The sequence below is a fragment of the Rhinolophus sinicus genome, chromosome 2, assembly GCF_057876585.1.
Source record: "Rhinolophus sinicus isolate RSI-liver-muscle chromosome 2, RSI-T2T, whole genome shotgun sequence".
NCBI classification, from domain to species: Eukaryota; Metazoa; Chordata; class Mammalia; order Chiroptera; family Rhinolophidae; genus Rhinolophus; species Rhinolophus sinicus.
This window is the reverse complement of record NC_142502.1, coordinates 126,888,024-126,902,189: the sequence shown is the minus strand read 5'-3', so window position 1 is coordinate 126,902,189 and position 14,166 is coordinate 126,888,024. Positions and strand designations below refer to the sequence as shown.

The window sequence follows — 14,166 nt, the reverse complement described above, 5'->3', positions numbered from 1 at the left end:
AACCACGAAGCAGACAGCTTGAGAGCAGGCCGCCCCAGCTGCTCCTCTTGGGCCTCCATCAGCTGAGAGGACTTCTCCGATGCACCCACCTTTTGATGGTGACTGGAGGTTTTGGTAGAAGTGGCCAGGGAGGCTCCTCTGCACCCTAACTCTCTTTGTCTCCTCTGAATCTCCGTAGCACATACAGCACCTCTCCTGATTTCATAAAGAACAGAGATCATCAGACATGAGCAGTCTGGGCTACTGTATCAGTCAGAGTTCATAAAGGGAAAGAGAAGCCACAGTGGATATTCCAAGCATGTTTGCTTAATATAGGGAATTAATTTCTAAAGTACATTGTTTCAATGGCCTTGGGAATTGGTAACAGGTGAAGCAGATAGTGGAAACAGGGTATTCCCTGGTGCTCACCTAGAAACCAGAGAACATAAGCCGTTGGAGAGGCTGTCTAACAACATGGTCCCTTGACCTGTGGGGAAGGCCCAGGAGTGGCGGTGCTGATGCTCTCAGCTCACCAGTTATTCTTAGTCCTCCTCTCTGCTTGAAGGAAATGACGGTAGTATTGATTCTCCTGTCTGACTTCCAAATCTTACTGAGAGCCCCTCACTGAGCAACTCTATGGGAAATCATAGAGGGCAAAGGGGTTCTGAGAAATGTGCTTCCACAGGGGAGAGTGATGATGGGGAACTGAGAGCAGACAGACTGGATGGTCATTCCTTTTACATGGCTCAGAATTATGCCAGTTACAATACACTTGCCTTTACTTTCAATCGTAATCATCATCATCGTTCATAACAAGGAATCTTTGTTAAATCAGAAAACAGAAAAATGAGGGAAGTGTTGCACATATATAGAAATAATTTGACAAAGAATGGAAATCTTTTTTGATTAAAAAATCAAACTTGAATGTGGATGGAGCATTCTTTGTCTTTAAATCAAAAATTTTTCTGTTCAAAATTTTGCTTTCACTATGGGAGCTTATTACAAATGCAAAACAGCAGGTTCCACCTTACACCTTCTTTAAGGGTCTTCATTTCAACATGATATCAGCAAATATGTATAAGGTTTAAGATGCTCTGTTTTAGAGGACATTTACTTCAGTTAAATAGGCCCTTTGTCTACCTTTTCCATTTAAGAAACTCTATTGAAATCCACATGTTAAAAACACATCCAACATTATTTTCAAATTAACACAAAATTAACTTACATTAAGAGTATAAGTATTGAAAAAGTATAATTATTTGTAAATGGCCAGATGAAATATATTAAAAATTGAACAAAGTCATTATTTTTAGAGAATTGAAGAATTACAAACCTAAGAATAAATCAAAATGGTATCTAATTGTATTAGAAATAATTGGACTTAAACTTACTTGTGCAGTTTATTTGGGGGATTTTGTTCTTTCCTTCAACTTGCCCTGAGATTGATGTGCCTTGGGTTCACATTTTCAGTCTTTGCCCCAAAGGAAACCATCCATAGTGGAGACCAATTCATGTGCCTGCAGAAGAACCACACAGCTGAACACTGTCTGGATCCTCCACCAATGTTAACATAAACATTTATGAATACAGAAATGAATTCTTTGTATTATTAGCTATGAAATATTTGAGTGGTTCATTACAAACCATTATTGAGTAAAAACTGACTGATACAATATTTACACATCTGCATGTAGAGATAGAGAGATTTCACCAAAACTTATGGAACTAAATAATACTTAGGAATCCGTTTATAATAAGATGGAAAACCATAAAAGAAAGGGGTTAATATTTGAATAAAAAGAATAAAATTTATATAATTTATGTAAGCATCTCACATTATCCATATATGGCAGTACTTACATTAATAACAATAATTTTATAGATCAGAAACTTATTGAAAATTATTACTCCAAAATTTCATTGCTAAAATTATACATCTGAATGTGTACATATATATATATATATATATATATATATATATATATATGATACATACATGTGGATACATATTTTTTGATAACTAATGTAATTACTTTATGAGTTCACGGGTTAGTAGAACTCCAGTTACTGCACATCAAAAACTGATGTCCAGAACCAGACATATTACCTTATCTGGCTTGAGGCATTTTCTTTATAATTGTTTCTAAATCACCCACCAACTCCTGTGCTTACTGGAAAATGTGTTTTGTAAGTGGAGGTGTAAAGAGTATAAATGAAGATATTTTTCCTACTGCAAAAAATTAAATTCTTAGAGCCTATGGAAGTTTCATCATCCCTAGGTCCACAATCATGCTATGAGTTCCAGGTATGAGATGTTACTTACCTGATTTTTTTTTTAATTTTATGATGAAATCTACTTGAGCTCTCATGACATAGGTCATACATATTTTAATTTATAGAGAAAATAACAACTAAATGAAACTTCTAATAACCAAGCACAAAATAGACAGAATGGCTGAAAAATTAATTCACGGATAATACCACTTGTCTTCAAATAGTGTGTAAGGGACACCATCAGCCTAGAGGAAGTATATCAGAATGTCATGGAGGGGCCAGTATGAAGTTTGCTCAGATTTACTTAATAGTATATTTTAAAATCTCTTTAGCGTTTGTTTATTAATAGTTGCAATATCTCTAAAATACTGACTGAGTGGCTACACTGGCTGTTTGACAAATCAGAAGACAAAATTACACTTTAGAAATGCATACTCAATATGTTAAAATTTTTAGAGTTTCTTTAGGTAATCATTTCTCATATTTTATAGATAATTGATACTGATGAAACTTGGGAAAAAATGGGAACAATTTAACAGGTGTTATTTAGCCAAAACTGACCAAGAATGAAACAAATCAAACTACCTGATGAATTAAACACAAAGCCACACTGCATCAACCATTAGGGTACAGATAGTTCCATGTCTTCATTTTCCAGGTAGAAACTTAGAAACTTAGAAAAAATTTAACCAAAGATAAAATATTCACTAATCAGGTGCCTGGGAATGAAAAAATCACACAAATGAACTGAGAGCTTTAAATTGCAGATTAATTCAGGTGTTTCCTTATGTTTATGAATTATTTGTGGAAGTGGGAACAAATTTATGCCTGAGATTTGCCAGAAACTTACACTGCACTGATGTCACATCACTTATATACCCAAGTGCTTTCGAACAACAGGAGTCAAAACAGTATGTAAAATTCAAAGGTTATAGCTGATGATCACTTTGAAATGAAAAATAGCGAATTCAATGATATAGACTCCTGGATTTAAAAAATTACCAGACTTTAGAAGAAAGAAGGCTGAAAGGTTGGAGACATGGTTATTTGGGGAAACACTATAATTGGACCTTTGAAAATGGGCCAAGATTGAGGACAGTGGCTTCCAACTGAAAGTTAAGCTAAGGGTCATTGCTGAGCAGAAGGTTCTCAATAATCAGATGACACATTGACATCAGGCTGTTACTGCTATGGTCTGATTATTTGTCCCCCCAGAAATTTGAATGTTGAAGTACTAATCCAATTATGATTATATTCCAAGGTAAGATGCTTTGGTGGTGATGAGCTCACCACTGATTGGGATCAATGCCTTATAAAGAGATCCTACAGAGCTCCCTGAATACTTCCACCTCGTGAGGACACAGCGAGAAAACTATCTATGATCAGAATATGAGCTATCACCAGACACCAAGTCGGCCAGCAACTTGAGCTTGGAATCCACAGCCTCTAGAATTGTGAGAAATGTATTTCTGTTGTGCACATGCTGCCCAGTATAAGGTATTTTTGCTATAGCAGCCTAAACATGCTAAGAAGTAACTTTTTCATACTTTCCCTGTGAGCCTAATGAACAAACATCATGACATCTGCAGTGGCGGTTCATGCATAGCCCAGGGGTATGGATTTCATCTAACTAAGGAAGACGTTAATTTTTGCTCCAAAAGATGCATTAGAGCTGATGATCCAGCTAGGTCTTATTTTCAGGGTACACGGTAACTAAGGCTGATGTGTTACTTGCCCGTGTTAAGTGATTGAGTCAGTTGGACATGAGACAAGATATGATGGCTGGTTTCAGCAGAAAGGTGTTTATTGTCATGGATTAAGAAGATTACAAATAGAGAGAAAGGCCACATGTACAGGCTCTGGCAACTCCAAGTTTTAATCTCTCAAATCCCCTAGTGTTTTGTGTGATCAGAAAAGCTATTGCCATGGCAACAGCAATCTGGAGAATCAGAAAGCCGTGTCCACCAGAATGTGTTGCCAGGCCAGGACCCACACCAGCAAACTGAGCACCTGTGGTCATGCGTGTCCCCTCCCCTCACTCTGTTCTGACAACCACCCCTCAGGAACTCATCTGATGGACAGAGTCTAAGTCACATCTCCGATCAAGAGTGCAAGGCATGTGGTTTAGCCTTTTCAGAACCTCCCACACAGAAAGACCTGAGGGAGCACAAAGGATGGAAAATACTAAGGAAGCTGCTTCACAATAATTGCATGAGTCAGGAATATATTTATGTATGTTAAATAATTTCCTTTTGTCTACTTTCCTTTCCTTCAAAATATATAAAGAAATGGCTGGGATTTTTTTTTTTTTTTTTTTTTTTTTTTTTTGTCACCCTTGTAATTTAGACAATACTTTAAATGTGTTAGAAAATTAATAAAGAAGAAATCAAGCAAGATTGTATTGACAGGGCCTGAAGGAGGAGTCTCATGTCTCCGTCTGTGTCCAAAGCCCACAGGTAGGACTCTGGTTATAACCACCCTCCCAACGTCCTCTGTCCTTCTCTAAAGGAACTTCCTCTTCTTTTGCAAGTGTGTTGCCCTGGATGCATGTTCCAGATCACAATTGTCTCTTTTCCCAAATTAACCATTTGTTGGAGAAATATCTAGCTGACTTTTTGTTTAATGCCAACATCTTTGGTGGCCTGTACAAGGGTCCAAAGAAGACCCCCGAGAACACCAGGGACGGTGAGGAATCTGGTGTGGCACCCACAGAGCCTTTTGAGCTTGCTGTTTTTCTCACTGGCCTATGAGTTCTAAAGCTAAATTTTCTCTTGGATTTGAACTTCTACTGTTTTGAAGCTCTCGTGACTTTATCCAATCTGTCAGAGGCTTTGACTTTTCTGCTAAAGGCCCTGTTTGTCTGTGAGTACTCGATTTGACACAACAGCAGGATTCCTTCAATTTCAGGCTGTTTTGTAAAACTGGCTGCCTGTGGCTTGATTCCCTTGGAACCAGATTATTTCTATGAAATTGGCTAACCTTTAGTTCAACCCTAGACTGGACTGTCTCACTGAAACACAGTTGTTCAGCTTTCGGCCTGATCCTCCTATGAGAGGTTGTCTACCAGAGCTGCACTGTTCAGTCTGTGGCCTGACGACGTCATGACTGGGTTGTTTCTCTGACTTGCTGCTTTTGCCTTCAGCTCAGCCCCATGGAGATCAAATGTTCTAGATAAGAATGACTGAATCGAGATTGCAAACTGTTTGGTCTCTTTAAGCTTTTAAGGTATTTGGGCTATTTAACCCACTCAAGCTGGTTAAGTTGTTTAAGCTGTTTAGGCTCCTTGGGACTTTGCATAGGAAAAAAACCTCTAAAAGTGGGATCTCAGTATTCTATATATTTCAGGTGCCCCTCACCCTGATTCAAACAGAGACCCTCGACAAATTTATGTTTAGAAACCGTGGTTATTCCTCATGCTCATTTCTTACTAAGTGGACTGATTTAAGCAAAAATAATTCACAATACCAGGCCATTATGAGGAATTTGAGATCCCCAATCTTACTTAACTGAAAAACAAACTGGTTATGTACCACATATCAGTGAAATTATATGGTTCTCTACTTTTTCTGTCTGACTTATTTTGCTTAGCATATGTCGTGCGGGGAAGCCTGCGGGGTCTCTGCTCCCGCTCCCCATACAAGAACACAGGATATGGTGAGGCCAAAAAGGAACACCCACGGAGCCATAGGTAGGGGAGTCATACCACTATATTCTCTCTGGCGGCACTATACTCTCACTGGAGGCTGGATCCACACTGTCCGCAAACCGCCATCCACGCTTGCCAGCCCAGCCGCCATCTTCTTGCTAGCCCCATTCTTCTCTCTCTTTTTCTCTCCCTCTCTCTCCTAGCGTAGCCACAGCAGTTATACTAGTGGCCAATGGCTCACTGGTTACAGCTGACGGCCAACTAGCCACAGCTGATGGCCATGCAATCACAGTTGGCCATTTACTACCTGAGCCAGGCACCTGTCTATGTGAGGCCGAGAGCCTGGAAACTTCCCTCTGGGGCTCCGCCCCCACAGCATAATAATCTCAAGATCCATCTGTGCTGTTGCAAACGGCACTATTTCATTTTTATTATGGCAGAACAGTATTCCAGTCTGTGTATATATACCACATCTTCTTTATCCAATCATCTACCAAAGGACACTTTGATTGATTCCATGTCTTGACCACCATAAATAAAGCTGCATTGAACATTGGAGCACATATTTCTTTACAGATATATGTTTTCAGATTTTTTGTGTAGATACCCAAAAAAGGAATTGCTAGGTCACATGGGAATTCTATCACACAATGTGAGATATAAATGATGTATTACAGTCTTGTACACCTGAAACCTATGTAACTTTACTACATTGTTATCCAAATAAACTTTAATTAAAAAAAAAAAGAAAGAAAGATAAAGTGCCAGAAAATTGGAAAAGAAATTGTCACAATTGTAAGCACTTCACACACCCTCAGCATTCTAAGCAGTCTTTCCAATGTCCTTCTAATTCCAAATGGCAGCGCTCTGAGGAACAACAGAGGCTCTTCCCAAACTTCCCTATTTATTGGCTCAGAAAAGCTTTTCTCCAAATTGGAAAAGAATTTCTCTCTGTCTTTATTGATACCGAAGCTACATGTTGGTGCTCAACCGCAGTGCTATACAGCAGCCCTGCCTCAGAGAACGAAAACTGTTCCAATAGTGGGGGTCTCAAATGGACCTCAACTGGTTCCTGTCTCTGAAACTGTTCTTTTTCTGTACGCTCTTAAGAAATACTCACCCTTTTCTCCATACTTCCTCTGTCCCTCTTCTTTTGTTAACCTGAGACTTCTTAGAAAAGTTCCATGCTGGGGTTCCATTCTCCCCAAAAGGGATAAATATTCTAGAATTTGACAGCAGCCATCAAAGTAGCCAATCAGGTAAATTAAATGAACTTGACCGTATTTTATTTGCCCCATTTCTGATGACACCATAGTTGAATCTGGGAGTCTGGTTCATTTGCCCCTGTTGTATCACCTGTCATTCACTTTCTGGACAGTCTTAGCTGGTATTGGCAAAATCCACAGTGCACCTCCTATCAAGATTCAAATATATTCCTAAAACCCATTGCCAGAATCAATACCTCATGAGAAGTCTTTCCAGGTATAAAGCCCACAATACAGACTAATGGAATAGAATTGAGAACCCAGTAATAAACCCACATAAATATGGACAGATAATTTTCAACAAAGAAGCCAAAAACATACAATGAAGAAAAGATAGGCTCTTCAATAAATGGTGCTGGGAGAATTGAAAAGCCACGTGCAAAAAAATGAATCTAGACTGCTGTCTGTCATCATGCACCAAAATTAACTCAAAATGAATCTAAGACCTAAAGTGTATACAACAAAACATAGATACTAAACTTATGGATCTTGGGTTCAAAGAGCATTTTATGAATTGGACCCCGAGGGCAAGGGAAGCCAAAGCTAAAATAAATGAATGGGATTATATCAAACGAAAAGCTTCTGCACAGCAAAAGAAACCATCGACAAAATAAAAAGGCAACCAACCGAATGGCAGTAGATTTTTGCAAACAACACCTCCAATGAGGAGTTAATAACACCTCCAATAAGGAACTCAGATAACTCAAGAACAACCAGAAAACAAACAAACCAATTAAAAAATGGGCTTTGTCTTGTGCACCTGAAACTAATTAATAAAAAAATAAAAAATAAAAAATAAAAAAAAAATAAAGGAAAATACATAAAAAAAAAAAAAAAAAAAAAAATGGGCAGAGGACCTGACTAGACATTTCTCCAGGAAGACATACAAATGGCCAATAGACATATGAAAAATTGTTCAACATCACTAATCATCAGAGAAATGCAAATCAAAACCACAATGAGATATCACCTCACACCAGTTAGAATGGCTATCAACAACAGGACAAATAATAACAAGTGTTGGAGAGGCTGTGGAGTAAAAGGAACCCTCATACACTGTTGGTGGGAATGCAGATTGGTGTAGCCGCTATGGAAGGCAGTGTAGAGGTTCCTCAAAAAATTAAGAATAGAATTATCATATGACCCAGCAATTCCTCTCCTGGGTATCTCCCAAAAAAATCTGAAAACGTTTCTCCGTAAAGACATATGTGCTCTGATGTTCATTGCAGCGTTATATACAGTAACCAAGACATGGAAACAATGAAAGTTTCCTTCGATAGATGATTGGATAAAGAAGTTGTGGTATATATACACAATGGAATACTATTCTGCCACAAGAAAAGATGAAATAGTACCATTCGCGACAACATTGATAAATCTTGAGATTATTATGCTGAACGAAATAAGTCAGACAGAAAAAGTCGAGAACGATATGATTTCACTGATATGTGTTATATAAAATGTAAAACAACCAAAGAACAAGACGAACAAATGAAGAAACAAAAACTGATAGATACAGACAATAGTTTAGCAGTTACCAGAGAGTAAGGGGGGAGAGTGATAGTAGATGAGCATAAAGGGATCAAATACTTGGTGATGGAAGGAAAACTGACCCTGGGTGGTAAAAACACGTGATATATAGACGATGCATTACAGAATTGTACGCCTGAAATCTGTGTAACTTTACTAACAATTGTCACCACAATAAACAATAATAAAAAAAATTTAAAAAGCCCACAGTAGATCACAAAACTCAGGGCCACATTCTCTTGCACTAGACCATGTAACACTCCCACTTTTCCTGTGAGACAACCCAAGGGATAGGAGTTGAGATTGTCCAGGACCTCTGAGCAATATACAACATTGATACCTTTCAGAATCCTATTATTCCTAACCCTCACATACTACTAGCATCCATCCCAACTGAAAGTAAATTTCCTACTGTAATGCATTTATGTAATACATTCTTCAGTATCCAGCTGATGAAGCTAGTCAACACCTTTTTGTCTTCATGTGGGAAGGAAAACAATTTTCCTGGAATTTAACGCCTCAGGGTCATACTGAGAGCACTTTTTGTTTCTCACAAGTCTGAAGGCTAATCTAGATGGTACACATTTTCCTAGAAGTTCTACTTTGTTGCAATATGTGGATGACTTTCTTCTTGCTCTTCTCACAGGAAAACAGCATCCACCTGTTAAAAGTTTTGGCCTTAAAAAACATAACGTCTCTGGCGGCCCGGTGGCTTAGGCGGTTAGAGCTCCGTGCTCCTAACTGCGAAGGCTGCCGGTTTGATTCCCATATGGGACAGTGGGCTCTCAACCACAAGGTTGCCAGTTCAATTCCTCGAGTCCCGCAAGGGATGGTGGGCTCTGCCCCCTGCAACAAAGATTGAACACAGCACCTTGACCTGAGCTGCCTCCCGGATGGCTCAGTTGTTGGTTGGAGTGCGGGCTCTCAACCACAAGGTTGCCGGTTCGACTCCCGCAAGGGATGGTGGGCTGTGCCCCCTGCAACTAGAAACGGCAACTGGACCTGGAGCTGAGCTGCGCCCTCCACAACTAAGACTGAAAGGACAGCAACTTGAAGCTGAACAGAACCCTCCACAACTAAGATTGAAAGGACAACAACTTGACTTGGAAAAAACAAAAAAGTCCTGAAGTACACACTGTTCCCCAATAAAGTCCTGTTCCCCTTCCCCAAATAAAAAACAAAACAAACAAACAAACAAACAAACGTACATTTAAAAAAACCAAAACAAAACAAATAACCATAAAGTCTCCAAGAAAAGTTGTGGTTTACCCAAAACCACGATTGACATCTAGGACATCTGATATTCGAATGAGGGCCTCACCTAAATCCAGAAATCTTGATGGTGTCCCAACATTCCCAAAACCCAAAACTAAGCATTAGCTGAGAAGTTTTCTCATGGATTACTGCCAGAATTGGAAACCAAGTCTCACTGTTATGGCCAAAACTCACTATATTTCACTAAAGCAAAACAACCCTGGCCCAATTTTTTGGGACGAACAGGGAAGCATAGCCTTTAAAAACTTAAAAGAGAGTTTAATAAACCCACCTATTTGGGCACTTAACAGTCTTTCATTTTTCTTTTGTGTATATGAAAAGGAAAGAGACACCCCTCTGTGTTCTCACCCCAAAACATGTGGAAAACCACTCACCCGTAGGGCATTATAGTCCGTAACTAGACCCTGGAGTATTGGGACATCCCCTTGTCTTAGAGCCATTACTGCCACTGCCCTTTTTCTTTTAAGCCACTGATGAGGTTTTTTTGTGGGATTCCTTTTAACCATCTTTATACTCTACCCAGTTAAAAACCTACCGAATTCTCGTCAAACCCAACGTTTTTCAGTCAGTTGCCTCACTTTCTATGAAATTCTTTAGTTAACTGCACCTGACTTAACCCTTTCATGTTGTTATAACTTTAACCCAGTTATTTTTCATCCTTCTGATATCCATGAACCCTCCAAACTGCCTAACTCTGATGGATCACCTCCCGACCCCTCATGATTATCTGTAGGGAACTGCTATGGGGAATGCTGATTTCTCATGGTTTTCTGATGCTTCTTACTTTAAAAAACAAAAATGAAAATACTATGTTGGATATTCATTGTCAACAGCCTTTGAAGTAATTGAAATAGTATCTTTACCTTTAGCTACTTCAGCCCAATAGGGTAAATTATATGCTCCTATCTGGGTTTGTACCTAAACCAAGCAAACTACTGCCAGCATTTATACTGATAGTAGATAATCTTTTGGAGTAGCGCATGATTTTGGAATGTTGTGGAGCCAACACGGCTTCCTTGGTTCTAGAGGAAATAAAAAATGGTTCATATGTTCAGGAGTTATTGGATGCTATACTTTACATGCTGCTTTAGCCATTATTAAGATCCTAGGGCATTCTAAACTTGACTCTCTGGAAGGTAAGAAAAATCACATGCTGACACATTTGCAGGAATGCTGCCCTTAAAGAAATCAGCAGCAGTACAACCTCTGTCATGATCCAAAGAGATATTTTCCCAACTGATAACTAAGGAAAACTGACTACAGAAGCCCAACCATTGGTGTCAGATAAAGATTGATAAGATAAGAATTGTTGGTTTGATAAAAAGAGAATATGCTACCAGAGTGGGGAACTGGTCAAACAGTGGAAGGGGTTAAGAAAGTACAAATTGTTATAAAGCAGTCATGAGGATGTAGGGTATAGCATAAGGAATATAGTCAATAATATTTTAATAACTACGTATGGCGTCACATTTGTACTAGATTTATTGGGGCCATAGATGGTAGAGTGGTTGGGGTCATGGTGAAAAAAGTGAAGGAGTTAAGAAATATAACTTGGTAGTTACAAAATAGTCATGGGGATGTAAGGGAAAGCACAGGGAGTATCGTCAATAATATAGTAATAACTCTGTGTAAAGCAAGTACTAACAGAACTACAGGAAGAAACTGACAAAAACACAATTACAGTAGGGGACTTAAATGCCATATCCGTGTGTGCTCTTTTGCCATTTGAAATTAATAAGATTTCTTGGAAAAAGTCCTTAATACTTTATGAATATCCTATTCTTCATCAAAGAGTCAGTATACAATCATGGGTTCATATTTCTTTCCATAAATTACCATCATTATTGATTTTGATACTCAAAATTCCCCACATTTGGCAAATGACAGTCCCCTTCCAAATGACTTCTCTTCACCTCATCATTCCTTTTTTTTTTTTTTAAGATTTTATTGGGGAAGGGGAACAGGAGTTTATTGGGGAACAGTGTGTACTTCCAGGACTTTTTTCCAAGTCAAGTTGTTGTCCTGTCTATCTTTTTTTTTTCACGGAAGTATTGTTTTTAATAGAAAAACATTAAGATAACTCAAATGTTCCTCAATATTAGAGAGTATAAATAAATTGTGGTATGCATATACAATGGATTAAAACACAGTTATGTAAAATGGACAAATCAGAGCTCTTGCAACAACATGGATCAATTTCACAAATTTCATAATAATGAAATAAAGAGATAAAAATTAACATGGATAGTATAAATTTGTTCATAAAAAGTTTAAAATCAATGCCTGCCACTTATTTTCAAATGGTTCAGCAAATAAAATATACCTCCATGTCCATCTATTCAGACACAAAGAAAAAATGGCAAAATGTTAAATATGAATCTAGGTGAGGAGTACAAAAGTTCTTTGTACTATTTTGCTATTTTTCTTCATGTTTGAAATTTTTCAAAATAGAAAAAAACAATCAAACAAAGCTAATTTATACTGTTTAGGAGTAGTTTCAGTTTCTTCATCTGGGTGATAGATATGTATGACTTATCTTTAAAATTATTTATTAAACTATACCTACATATTTTATGCATTTTTCCATATGTATCTTTCACAAAAGAAATGATAAAAAATATGATGAGGCATATAAAAAAATACTTTCAAAGAAAAATTGCTATATATTTGTTAAACATTATTATTTTAGAAATAAACTTTTTGCTTTATAGCAACCAAACAAAAGAAAGGAGATCTTATTGCATAGGCCATTTACTTGAGATCAATTTATCAAAAGGTACATAATGAGTACCAACTTTTGAGGCTACTAATATAATAATGTTGTCTGATTTTTCCATGAGCTCGTTCTTACACAACCATCAAACTGAATCTTGTTTACTTTGTGTATTTTTCTAAATAATTCCCATGAACGGCAATATACCTCAATGCTCATTTGGGCAGATATGTTAGCATATGCTGCTTAAGAAATTAGTATAAGAAAACTCTAGATGAAAGTCTTATAATTATTCAAATATACATAATTTATATTGTCCATATATAAATGTTGCCATTTTTTTATAGGTTTTTCCGATTTCCTCACTGGGATTTCACAGTATTTTTTGGTGAAAGTATGACTGTAACAGTCAAAAGTTGTTAAGAATTTCATATTTTCAAACTCTGATTCAGTTATGTTCACCCGTTTGATTGTCATCTTCTTCTGAGTGATCTAAATCAATATCAAAATCTAAATCTTCATCACTTTTTTCTTCATTTTTGCTGCAGCTTCTTCTATACTTGGAACATACATTATTTTCGGTATTTTCTGTCTTTTCTGGTTCTTTATTAAACAGAGTAACAATGTCTTCTTTCTTCCCACACTTTGCACAGACTTCAAGTTCACAGGCACATGGTCTACACATTATGTGATAAGAATCCTTCACTGTCTTTTGTAAACATTTAACACATTTTTTAGGCTTTGATAATGGTTTGTACTTGCTGTACTTTACATGCCATTCAAGAACTCCTTTACAGCACTGACATACTCCATCATGAAGTTTTGCATTAATTTCCTTGGTCTGAACACTCTTATCAAACTTGTCATTTTTTAATCTAAACGTATTCTGGTGCCTCTGAGGCCTGGAATGAGCCATGTTGCCTTTCTGCAAGCTCATCGCCCAAACCACAATCAACACGCGCTGAAACAAGGAAGATGAAGCTGTCCTTTCAGTCTTAGTTGTGGAGGGTGCAGCTCAGCTCCAGGTCCACTTGCCATTGATAGTTGCCGGGGGAGCAGCCCACCATCCCTTGCAGGAGTCGAACCTGCAACCTTGTGGTTGAGAGGATGTGCTCCAACCACTTAAGCCATCCAGGAGCTCAGCGGCACCTCAGTGGCAGCTCAGCTCAAGGTGCTGTGTTCAATCTTAGTTGCAGGGGGCGCTGCCCACCATCCCTTGCAGGAGTTGAGGAATCGAACTGGCAACCATGTGGTTGAGAGCCCACTGGCCCATGTGGGAATCGAACCGGCAGCCTTCAGAGAAAGGAGCACGGAGCTCCAACCGCCTGAGCCACCGGGCCGGCCCCACCGCATCATTCTTGAACACTTCTTAATTTCTGGCCCAAACTGTGCAGAGTTATTTTGTATTTTCCCCATTCTAGACCTGGAATGAGGCATTTATTCAAGAACTATTGCTTTGTTTTAGTAAAAAATCGTATTTAGAA

The 14,166-nt window shown here is 38.2% G+C and overlaps 1 pseudogene; it reads right to left on the bottom strand.

Moving 5' to 3' along the window:
* Positions 1-13,107: 13,107 nt before the first annotated feature.
* Positions 13,108-13,651, bottom strand: LOC148758903 (uncharacterized protein C9orf85 homolog pseudogene; annotated as a pseudogene).
* Between the last annotated feature and the right edge of the window lie 515 nt (positions 13,652-14,166).